Here is a 12,932-nt window from a genome sequence, read left to right on the forward strand (position 1 = left end):
GCAGAGAGACTCCTCTTCCTAAATGGACTGAACAATATTTGGAAGTGGGCGGCTGTCTCGTTGTGATAATGTTTTCATAGCATGAGCAAGAAGAGACTTCTCTTTCTAAATGGACTGAACAAGGTTATTATGGAAGTGGTAAACAGACTGAACATCTTAAGGGTTGTTTTTTCACATTGTCAGTGGGAGAAGGGAGGAAGGTGGGGGGAGGAGGAGAGTTCTGAAGGTGGTATAATTTTTTTTCTTCCCTCTTTTAGAGTTGTTAATAAACTTCTTTATATTCTTTCAAGTTTGGTGCCTGCTTTGCATTTCTCCTAATTCTTATCTCACAGCAGATAAACAGTAATGAGTATTTTGGACCAAACCACTACACTAAATTGGTGTTTCCGCCCGGTTACAAACCGAACCCGTGACAAGCACTCACCCTCAAAATACACTTTACTGAAATCAGCGACATCTAAAATCATGATGATGTGAATGACGAAAAAGAGAAAGCATTCCTGCAAGTCAACCATCACCAGCAAAGTTCAGCATGTTTTTTACCTCGAAATGGAACCTGAATAGCCTGAGCTAGCAAAATGCATTGTCAGGTTTTGACTTGTCCTCTCCAAACAACACCTTCTGTACCCAATGACCTTGTGCCCAGGAAGGATTCTTGGGGTTTGAGAGAAGGAGCTCCTTATATCTCATCAGATGTCTGCTCCAGAGCAGATGAAGGTCAACACCAGACCTACGTCAACTTTCTCTTCAGTCTCTTCCTCCCCTTCCCTCCTCAGGTTGCCGTCCCTGTTGCAAACTCCTTGGGTGACAGAAAGGAAAGGAGACAGGGAACAAAGCCTATATACAATCCTCTGCACATATCAGAGGCACTCACAAAGAAGTTGAAGCAATACTTGTGAGGAATTTTTGAGCTACCTAGATTTAGAATGGCACTCAAATTCACAAGTCTGCATCTTTGACACTTAAAGTCTAATGAGAAACAACTAAAGAAAAAGAAGGGTAGTTTTTTTCATATAACATATCTGCCAGGTTCCTGGTACCAACAAGTAACAACACTGTGTTATGAAACCTCTGCTCAAGAACCAACCCGGTTTTTGTGGTAGGATTTGGACCAAAAAAAAAAAAAAAAAAAAAAAAAAAAATCCAATTTTATTTCTCTGGTTCAGTACACAAAAATTATGAAATGGAAAGGTTCTGTCAGGTTGTGATTTTGATCATTTTGACACAAATTGAAAAAATTCTGTTAAACTAAATGGAAATATTCCAATTTATAGTCAGGTAAATAACATCAAATTCTAGTCCCGGGTTTTCTTTCCTTCCTGATTAAATTACATTAATGTACACTTAAAGCAACTACTGCTATTCCTGCTGGTTTTCTCAGGAGAATAATTCATCTGTTAAAATACAGTACCTGGATATAAACATGAAGTCATAAGGGTTCTTTCACATGTCTGCCATCTATCTGAAGCCTTGCAACAAAGAGGCTTTTAGCAGTATCGTATTACACGGACACCAACATATCATCCTAAATGTAGGGCAGAAGTCTGTCTGCTTCTGTGAGGACCTATAGGCCATAGTTTCTTTCCAAAATACTTTTTATTAACCTGATATGTATATGAGACATCAAAAACCACAACACCGTATTCTTACACGCAATGTACCAGAAAAAGGCTCAACAACTAAATATTGCATCTTTGCATTCTTGCTAAAAGGTTTGACATAGTATTCATTGCCATATTATTCCTAATTAGCAGTTTAAGCTTGTTAACAAGAACAGTTCATTTAAGGTAAACAGGAATTATCTTTCCATTGTATAGGTAAACTTGTAAATAGGACAGCTCATAAATTCTAAGATGAGAGCAACTAGGAAACTATTCATTAAGGCTTGGGTTATAAATTCAAAATATGAAGCATAACATGCTTAAAGAAGAAGGTTTTATTTTTAAAAGCATTCATTAGGCTCTCATCTTCAAGCCTCAGACTTGTAAATAATTTAAAATGAAAATGCGAACAACAGGCAGGGAAAAAAAAAGCAAATGCAATTCAAATCAGTCCATTGTTGCACCAATGAAACTCAGAACAATAGAAACTAAGTTGGCAGATTTTGAAGACAACATCCAGAAAACATCCTTATGTACTGTATCTTTGAACTTACATGTTGTGCTAGTACTGGATCCAATCCAAAAAAAAAATAGCTGACTTGTAACAGCCAGGCTTTGCCCAGTAAAAGATACACATGCTGAACTAGCAATTTTTAGTATTCATTGCATTTTATTCTGGAGCTGCCAAAGCAAACAAACAAATAAGCTTATCGATGCTTTTAGGTTTCATATTTATCCATTCTGACTTTTCAGAAGTGTATATCCTATTAACAATTTATATGACACAACTCAAGAACCCCCTTTCCTTTAAAGGTTAAGGTAAATCTCAGTTTGCCCCACATGGGGAACATGAAAAAAAACAGCCTTTACTTCAGTGGCATCGAAAATGGAAAGTGAAGAAGACAAAAGTAACAAGTCAAACAAAAAAACAAAACACAAGGGTCACTGCTGTCCCCACTGAGTATTCAGTGTCCCAAATCCAATATCAATACATCCCTGCAGAAAGCATGTTACACACCAAGGAACCAGGAAAGTGCAACATTTTGCCTTCACTGAATTTATGGAGCTTGCTATCCTTTTCTCAAGGACTTGGAACAATCCAACAAATATTCAATGTCACTTAAACATTCAATAGAAAACAAGCATGCAACAGGAGTTTCTTTCACCATGTTAAAAGACCACATGGCATTGCAAAATGCAAAAGTGCTGTAGTCCTATGCAATGGTTCTTGTGGAGAAAGCTGTGCATAGATGCTGGCTATCCCAGGAATGTCAAGACATGCTCTTCAGAAGCCTATCACTTACTGGCTGCACCCCATGCACCAGGAAATCTGACACTTGTCAGCCACGCAGGATTTCCTGCATGGCTGCAGAACATTGAGCAGGAAACCCTGGCACATCCAGGGAGCTCTGGGCATACAGCAGGATGTGACTCAGCTACAGCACACACATACAGCCAGCACACGGCTTTCCGGAGGCACCAACCCCCCAGGCAGTACAAGAGCAGCAAGTCTCATGCTTCCACATGTGAACCAAGATGGAAAGGTCACCCCTGTCCATGCTTCTCCTTTGAACACAGAAGTGGGTGATGACAACATGCTACACACCACCAGTACAGGTAAAGTAAGTCTCCTCCTGATTACGTGTCCTAAAGCCAGCTGTGGACTATCTCGTATGTTCAGAGCAAACGTTTACAGCAAACATTTAAATAAATCCAAACTCTAACGCATTGAATAGAATCAGCTGAAGGTCACAAGCTCTTCCAGGGTGAGCCCAAGCTTGAAAATCTGACTTAAGAGAGAACTCACATATATAAAGCCATACCAGAGCTCTCAAGGCCATCCAAATGGCAATACAGCAATCTGTCTTTAATTAAATTTGAATTCTTGTCAGGACCTCCATACTTTTCAAACTTCTTGCTGGAATGTTTCCTACAGAAAAGCTTATATACCAGGTAATTGCATGGATTCCACAAAAAAAAAAAAAACAACACCAAAAAAAAACCCACATGAAACAATGATTTCCATACAAAATGATGACTTAGTATTACTATTCAGATAAGTTTTGTTACCCCTTGTAATTCCAGTAGATTTGAACATTTTTATGTATTTTTTACACCTTGCTACCTATATTTTTGAGAAGAACTTTTGAAATTCCAAAGATGGGGCTAAGGACAGCAAGAAACTTTGTAACTACAACCAGACAAAGAAGTAACAGCTAGAAAAGCATCTATATATGCACTTGAAGCAAAATAGTAGCCTATAGAGATGTATACATTCAGATCTATTCACTGAAATACTGCATACCCTAACTCTGCAAACCTCCTCCTGGGCCATTGCATACGCCACACACATGTAACAACTTCTATGTTTAGACTCAGAAAGACAGAGGCAATTAAAATTTATGCCTGTGCCACTGAGGATCAAAAAAACCTAAGAACATTCACAGCCTCAGAGCCCACTTAAACATAACCCACACTGTGGCAGACAGTAGCTCAGTAGTAGGCCAGACTACTGAGAAAAGTCAGCCTGTTGTAGAACAAGCAAACAAAACAAAAAAATTAGCAATCAACAACTCTGCTAACGCAGGACTGGAAAGCAGTCACGATCATGCAAACAAGCATTTTACTTTTGGAACACCATTACTGCCTGTTTCTAAAAGGCACTGGGGTTATTTCTTTGTAAGAATGTATGTGAATTGGGTAGCCCTTACTGTAATTTTCCTTTTCATACTGAGGAAAAACACATAGCTAAGTTTCTTTCTGCTATAAAGCTATAAATTGCTAACATAACTTTGGGACACAATCTTTCATCTTCACATGTTGAAGAACTGAGAATAAGTAAAATATGAAAACTTCCACATATATTTAATATAAACACCTGCAATGGGCTACAGACTGTTCTGTAACTAGAGACTCTTCACTGACAGATGGCAGAAACAGGATTAACGGCATTCACAATTGCAGAGCAGGAAAGCAAGTGTGGTTCCCCTGTTTTAAACATAAAACTTCTTTCTGCGAAGCAAAAAGTCACCTTTGGAATTTCCAAAGGTGAGAAATTAGAAATTACAAGAACGTCTTTACATTTTTTGCTTCTTCTTCTCTGGTTTTATATACACAGGCTAATAAACAATCTGAGTTTATGTGTTAACACAGTCCAAAATGACAAAAAAATAAAAAAATCCAGTTTAGAAGTAGGTATAGACTTATTTAAACTTTCATACACTTTTGTATAACCATGTAAAGGCAAATGGACCGAAGATTAAACCACTCTGATGGTACTGGAGAGATTCCACATGAACTTAGACACCACGGGCCAGGCAAGATTTAAGCAGTTTGCAATGCCAGGTCCCATGCGACCCTACTCCTAATTCATTCTCTCCAAGACATCCATGGGTAACCCTATGCCTGCCTGTTCATACTAAACATTGTACTTGCCTGAGTGAAATCAGCCTCTTCTCTCAAGCAACCAGCAACAGGACAAGAGAACACAAGTCTTAAGCTTCACCAGAGGGGGTTTAGCCTGCACATGAGGAAGAATTTCTTCACACAAAGGGTGACTAGACATTGAAATGGGCTGCCCAGGGAGGTGGTGGAGTCACCGTCCCTGGAGGTGTTTTGAGGAAAGACTGGACTCAGCACTTAGTGCCATGGTCTAATTGACATGGTGGTGTCAGGTCATAGATTGGACTTGATCTCAAAGGTCTGTTCCAACCTAGTTGATTCTGTGGTCACTGGTGAGGCACGGTACTCATTTCGTTCGTGCCTTTGTGTCCACCAAGAAGCGCTGTCCTTGGTTCTGCTCCTTCCACTCGTGGTATGGGAGGAGCGGTGCCTCCATGCTTTGGCTGCTGCTGGCACTGTGTGATGCAGCTGCACCTCGGGCAGTGGTGGCAGAACTACCCCGAGGTGGCAAGGCCAACACAAGACTTTTCTGGGGTGGAAGAATAACCACAAATGCTCTGCTGGGCAGCTGCTGACAATCTGTCAAAGTGAAAGCACCATTTCCATTTGACTCCTCACATAACACAGAGCACAGCACAGAGACCACTCACCACATCTGGGTTTGTGAACAGCTGAAGGAACCACAGGCACTACATCTGTTCAATCACATCATCTTGTCTTTCCCTTCAGGCTATCAAAAGAGTAAGTTATACTCCAGATTTCAATCTAAAAAGTCAACTTTTTAGTACCTTTAACATGCATCATAATACCAAGGCATTAATTTCAATGATGACTAGACCAGGTGTATCTTAAACCAATGTTTTTATTTGACTGATGGGGTCATCCATCCAATGAAGCATTTCTTTTTTCCCAAGAAAGAGAATATTTAAATTCTAAGCCACATTAGGAAATTCAATCGTAGGAGCCACCCAACAATTCCAGTTCAACCACATTTCATGTGGCAGTCTGTCTGTGTATTTCAGGTCACTCATAAAACCACAACACTGTACACATTAAAAAAATTAACAAAAAAAAACCATGAAAAGCAACGCTACCTCATTCTTAATGTTGTACAGACTAACAAGAAAATGCTGTTCTTCACTACAAAAGGTTGGGTTTAATGGAGTACTGTGACTGACATCTGCTTCACACACATTCTATCACCACGTAATGTTTTTCTATAAAAAGAGAACACAGCTTAAGTTTTAAAAGCATTTCTAACAAAGAAAACTCATGCAAATAAATGAGAAATCTTTGATGCTCTTACTATACAATAGTTCCAACAGAAGAATGATAGTAAAGGATTTAACTCAGGTCGTTTGAATTATATTTCCCAAAATGCTAATAAAACTGACATGTTTGAACATACTGAAAAAGTCACAGTCCATCATCGTGCTGTCACATCAGTGCATTTGACTTTTTTTAAAATGTATGGATTATACAATTACTGCCAGGCTCCATATTTTATATATAAAAGCTACAATCTGATTATATGTCCATGCTGAAATAATTTATGAAATAAGGATGGAATGACTGCAACGTTACTTCTATGATGAATGTAACTTGCTGTGAATAGTGTAGGATATTGCAAGAGACCAAACTGAAGCCTGTAATTGTCCTCATCTTTCATGCAGAGGTGTGACCTGGGAAAAATATAGATCCTACCATCTAAAGCTCCAGCCTCATACAAACATCTTGATTACTCATCTTCTGATACAGGAATGGAAAATTTATAGTCTTCACATGCCACACCTTTGGGTTATTAAGGTGAGAATCACAGGAAATTACATCCAGTGTTTAAATTGTATGTTAGTCTGTTATGGCTTTGCACCATCAGCAAATCCACCACTGCCGCTATTACCCTTGCACTTTTGGATTTCCATTGTTTACTACCCCCTAGGTGTTACCATCATGCTTAGTATGATATGGATGAGCACAAGCACATGACAAAGCCAAGGTCTTGCAAGCCTGCATCACTACAACCACACAAAGAAGAAAAGAGGGCACAGGAAAACAGAAACAAAACTTTTAACTATGCAAATTCTAAGATCACTGCTTGCTACAGCATTCAGATCACAAATGGTTTTTTCCTTTCCTTCCTCCAACTAACACTACATTTAGTTTTAACATTATGGTTCACAGGCCACACTAGTTATTTGAAGGAGCAACAGGAAACTTTGCTCAAGTCAAATTAAACAAGACAGAATCACAGACTCATAGAAAGGCTTGGGTTGGAAGGCACCTTAAAGATCATGTAATTGCAACACCCCTGCCATGGGTAGGGACACTTTCCACAAGACCCAGTTGCTCAGAGCCCCATCCAGCCTGGCCTTGGAACACTTGCAGGGATGGAATATCCACAACCTCTCTGGGCAACCTGTGCCAATGCCTCACCACCTTCATATTAGAAAATTTCTTCTATATAAAGGACATACAGATGATCAACTATCCCTCAAAGGCTACCTAAAGCAGTAGTTTTGGTTTAATGATCTTTCCTACTCAAGACACACACACCCTCAGAAATGTGTTAACGTTGCTATGCTGTTTATGAGAAATTGCTTTCCCTGCCACAATCTGGCAGGTTCCCTAAGAGTCTACTATGACTCCCTTGATCAGACAAAACCATGTTGAAAATCACAAGACTGTGAGAGCACAGGAGATGCTCGTAACTCAAGAGTCTAACCTCCAGAGGAAGGCAGTAAACAAGCAGAAGGTCTGAAGCACAAATCCTACGAGAAATGGCTGAGGGAGCTGGGATTGTTTAGCCTAGAAAAAATGACTCAAGGGAAACCTTATCACTCTCTACAACCACCTGAAAAGAGGGCGTGGCCAGGTAGGGATCGGCCTCTTCTCCCAGGCAACCAGCGACAGGATTAGAGCACAAAAGCCTAAAACTGCACCAGTGGAAGTTTAGGCTGGACATTAGAATTTTTTCACTGAAAGTGTGTTTAGACTTTGGAATGGACTGCCCGGGGAGGTGATGGAGTCCCTGTCCCTGGAGGTGTTTAAGGAAAGACTGTATGTGCCACGCAGTACTATGGTCTGTTGACAAGACGGTGTTCGGTGTATCAGAGGTCTTTTCCAACCTAATTCTGTAATTCTGTCACTGCTCTGCTTGGTGACCGAAGCAGAATAAAGGGAAAGCAAGTACAACCCTTTCTTTCTCCCTTGTAAGACCCACGTACAGAGCTCCTGCAGTCACGTGCGTCGTCCCTCACCGCCAACTGCTGCACTTCTCAAAGCTCATCCCCTCTCATTCTACAGCAACCTTCGGGATAGGAGGGGGAAGTAAGAAAAGAGGGGTTGAAGCCACTCAGGCAGCGCCTGACCCCACACGCCGGCACGTCCGAACGCCCACCCCGGGCCGGCCTCACCCCCGCCCCGCCCCGCCGCGCCTGCGCAGACGCGGCCGCGCAAACAGTCCCGCACGGCGGTTCGGGGCCGCTGCCCGGTGCCGTCCTCGCGGGGCGGCGGCTGCACGGGGCCGACGCCCACCGCCACCGCCGCTGTGCCCCGCTGTCTCCTCACGCCACAGCCCCGCCCGACGGAGCCTCGCGCGTGCGCACCGACCCTACGGAACTGGGCGAAGGGCGGGGAGGGGGGGGACACAGGGAACCGGGGAGGAGCCCGGAACACGCTGCAACCGGAGCCGCGCAACGTGGTGGCGGCTCGCGCGGGTCCCCACCCCACCCGCTCCTCCCTCGCTCCTTCCGTCCCCGCTCTCCCCGCCGCGCCCGTCCGCGGCAGAGCGGAAGGGAAGACCCGCCACGGCCCCGGGGCGGCTGCGGCGGCCAATGGGCGCAAGGGGCGCTCTTCCCGCCCTCGGCACCCCGGCCAATCGGCGAGCAGCTTGGGAGGAAGCAGGCACAGGATTGGCTCCGCCGGTGCGCCACAGCCCGCCCACTCAAAAAAAAAAAAAAAAAAAAAAAAAAAACGACGGCAGCGCAGAGGCCCAAAAAGCCCGAGGGGAGACGGCGACGCGGCGACCCCATGAGCCCCCCTCGCGAGGGCCGAGGTAGCAGCTCGCCCCGCGCCGCCGAGCGGCGAGACGGGGCTGCCGCGCCGCGGCGGGCAGCGCTTACCGCGCGGGGGGAGCCGAGCGCCTCCGCTTGTGCTGAGCCGTGTCACCAGTGGCGCGCCGTAGATCCGCCGCGCTGCGTCACGCCCGGCGCGCGGGGGGCGGGGGCGAGGCGCGCCCACGTGACGCGGCGGCGCCGGCGGGGCGGGAGCCGGTGCGGAGGCGCCGCTCGTGCCGCCGCCGGCGTGACGGGCCGCGCGCCCAACGGCTGCCGCCGCGCGCGCGCCCTGGCGCCATCTTGCCGTGCCCTGACATCGTCCCTAACTCCCGGCTCCTGCTGCCCCCCACATCGTCCCGGGAAGGGATAGTCCCAAAAGAAAGGACGGAGCTCCGAGGGTTTTCCCGGGATGCGCGTGCTGGTGAGGCCGGAGCACGGAGCCCCGAGGGTTTTCCCCGGATGCGCGTGCCGGTGAGGCCGGAGCTTCGTGCGCCTGCCGGACGAAGGCAGGCGGGGTGGCAGGAGCCAGCGGGTGCGCTTGTGGAGCTTCCCGAAGCTGCCCGTTCTTGGAGCGTGGCGCAGCCCGGCCTGCCTGTGCCCCCTGCCCCACTGCAGCCCTGGCGCTGCGTTGCGCCGGTGTAACCTTGGGCTGCGCGTAAAGCTGTGCCTCACGTTCTCACCCTGCATCGCACTGCAGCGAGACTTGGATCTGGTCCATGGGAAACCTGTTCTGGGGGAGGGGAAAACAAGTCCTTGTCGTACAGCACCGCAGCCATTCACTAAGGTTATCAGTCGAAGGTGGTGCCCACGCTCCAAGCTGTACTTAAAATATCTTTCAGGGAGTGCAGTTCAAGAGAGGAACAGTTGAAAAAGGCAAGAGGGAGGCTATTTGTAAAGTATTTTGTACTTTATAATTTCGTGAAGAAACTGTGATGATGAAACCCTAAGTGTTCTTTCTTTCTTCCTTGAGACAAGTTACATGATTAATATCAAAGCAAAGAGTCATCTAAAGAGTCTTCAGACTTCTGTGGTGAAATGCAGTTGCTTTTTCACTGTTGCTTATGGTTTTTAAAAATGCGGGTTTCCCATTTATGTCCTGATTACACAACATTTTTTAATAGACAGAGTAGCTTAATTAAACAGCATTTAGCATTCTTCAAGGCCGTCGCACAGAGTCACTAGGAGAGAACACCTCACTGGGAATACATCTGCAGTTCACTGACTTTTTCTAGTCATGCAGTGTGCACGAGCTTACCAACTAGAAGTGACAAGAGTTCTATTCAGCCAGTTAGTCGCTGGCTAATCTGCTAAGTTTATGGCACAGCAATGCCAATTCTGTTGCGGGTTGTAAAGACTGTAAGAATGGGTTGAAAATGAAGCAGTTGCTGTTGCCTGAGCCTTTCATTGAAGCGAAGTGGAGCGCCCAAGACTTTACCAGTGTTTTGGGAAAGATTTTAAATGAATGAACAAATTAAAATGCTAAAGTACCACACAGGACATCAGTGAAGAGGGCTAGCTCCTTTTCCTGTGCATAAGGGCTATACTACAGAATTTAGTTGTTCTGTGTATGATAGGAAATATACACAGAATATGGCTAAATTTGTAGTAAAGGTATCTTTGGGATTTTAGATACATACTTAGATTTAATAGTTTGAGAGTCTACAGAAACCACTAGCAGTTGTAAGAATAATACAATTAAGAACAATGTGATTCTTCTGGATATTTTTCAGCATGGGGAAAAGAGAGAAAACACCCTCTTGATGTCCTTTAAGCTCAGTTTCTCTGCAGTTTAAAAAATTCCTTTCATGTGCGTTAAAAGATTTGTAGGTCTGGGTCTCAAGTAACACCAAGTGAGCCTGCCTGGTCCATCAGTTACTTCATCATTTACCTACTGTGAGGAAACATAGTGGAGAAAAAGACATGACTATGAGAGCTGGAGTTTTTTAAGTGGAAATAGTTCTAACAAAATGAAAAGAGGCAGCATATTTTAGGAAGAGCCTGAAGAGGGAGCCATTGGTATGGGAGAAATAGCATCTGAGGCAGAATCACTATTAATCTAAAAAAAATTTATACCTGTACCAAAAATTACTAATTTTATTTCGTAATTCTAAGCTGTATTTATTAAATGTGTACAGACATCCCTACACTTAATGTTCTGACTTAGGTATATACAGAATTCTAAAGTTGTGCTGAAAAGTGGTTGTTCTGTGCTCTGAAATATTTATGCTAATAAAAATAGATTAGAATGCAAGCTAAGTCAATGAGTAATTAAAAAGGATTTAAGTAGTTAATAAGTTAGTTTATCAATGGATTGTAAACATAAACTATATTTATTTTCTGACAGAATGCAACACTAGGAATGTTCATGCAGTTGCTATATTTCTACCACACCAAAATACTGATTTCACTAGAAATGTTGCTCATTTTAAGAGTAGTACCAGCTCTGTACTTAGCTATGTAACTTAAAACTCTCCCTACCTTTCCTACTTAATATTCTGTGTTTGCTCCTGTACAGAAAACACACAGAGCTTTGTGATTACTACTACCAGAAATCAGACATTCAGCAAGATAAAGGCAGTCACCGTAATACCACTTACCAACTCTGAGTCTTGGGTTTTCCCATCAGATTTGTTTAGAAGAAATAACTCCGTGACTCAATGATGGTCTCATAAATAGAATGTCGCTGGCAGGGCCTCCGAAGGACACCATGGTGTCTGTAGGGTATCAAGTCATCAGCAGTACTGTCCATAAGGGTTTCTTAACCACCATTGGTTTTTTACAGAGTAGCACATTTTTGAAGAAAACTTGCATATATCTTTATTCTGCAGTTCCAACTCCTAAGAAAACATGGAACAGAATAATTAGGATATAAACACCAATAAACCTTTTAGTGTCAATTACCTATGCATATATATACACGTATGTATACCTTCCCTTTTTAATGCAAGTTATTTTGCCCATTTGTAAAGGTGTGTGATTCAGGAAGCAAAGTGCAATATTCCAGTTTGACTGACCTGCTGCTGCATGCTGTTCAAACTGATGGAATTTGGTTGAGTCAGCATCCTTGGAGGTATTTAAAGATGTGGCACTTAGGGACATGGTTTAGTGGTGGACTTGGCAGTGCTGGGTTAATGGTTGGACTCCATAAAGGTCTTTTTTAACAATGGACAATTGCAATGACCAATTGTATGAATCCGCCGTGGTCCTGTGATCCTGGTCCCTCGCTTAGCACTGGTGCAGCACTGCTGTGATCCACGGCTCAGCTGGCTCGGCAGGGTCACAGAGGGCACTGCCAGTGACACACTTGAGCATGTATGGGCTAGCTGAGGCCAGATGGCTGCAGCTCTGATGTGGATTTGTGGGGAGCTACCCCTGTGGAGGGAACCATGGCAGCATTCCAGTGCCCACTGTGCCTGGTGTCCAAAGCGAGCGTGCACAGCCCCGCCCAACCCGCTCCACGGCCGGGCAGCCACACCCGCTCCAGGAACCAGAGGAGGCGTCAGGGCATGGCTGCGCCTTTGTGCCACCGAGGTCGCACTGCCCCTGGCACCTGCACCCGCTCTTTGATTAAAGGCTGCACCTTCTGACTCACTTCATTTTGACCACTGGGTTCACAGCCCAGTTTTGCCAAGGAACTTGTTTGAAGTACATAGTTACCCATTTTTACATAAACAAAATGCTTTCCCACTGCTAGGTGCCTTTTGTTAAATTTTTTTGTTGTGATATAAAGAACCTTATACAAGCAGGTAAAAATGTGATAAAAATTACGTGGTTTCCCAACTTTTCCTGCTATTCTAAGTGCATTATAAATGTTTGAGAAAAATATAAAGGCTTTAAAGGAACACTTAGAAGGTATTTGTTTGAATTTCTTATA

General features: G+C 43.9%; 1 protein-coding gene across 1 annotated transcript in view; it reads right to left on the reverse strand.

The window, feature by feature from the left end:
- The window catches only part of ZNF407 (zinc finger protein 407), a 336,645-nt gene extending 327,465 nt beyond the window's left edge, over nucleotides 1-9,180 (reverse strand). Inside the window, exon 1 of the mRNA XM_082282493.1 lies at nucleotides 9,125-9,180. The gene's annotated coding sequence lies outside the window, so the exon portion shown is untranslated. The remainder of the gene's footprint in view (nucleotides 1-9,124) is intronic.
- Between the last annotated feature and the right edge of the window lie 3,752 nt (nucleotides 9,181-12,932).

Source organism: Coloeus monedula (assembly GCF_965178545.1).
Source record: "Coloeus monedula genome assembly, chromosome: 1".
In the NCBI taxonomy this organism is placed as follows: domain Eukaryota; kingdom Metazoa; phylum Chordata; class Aves; order Passeriformes; family Corvidae; genus Coloeus; species Coloeus monedula.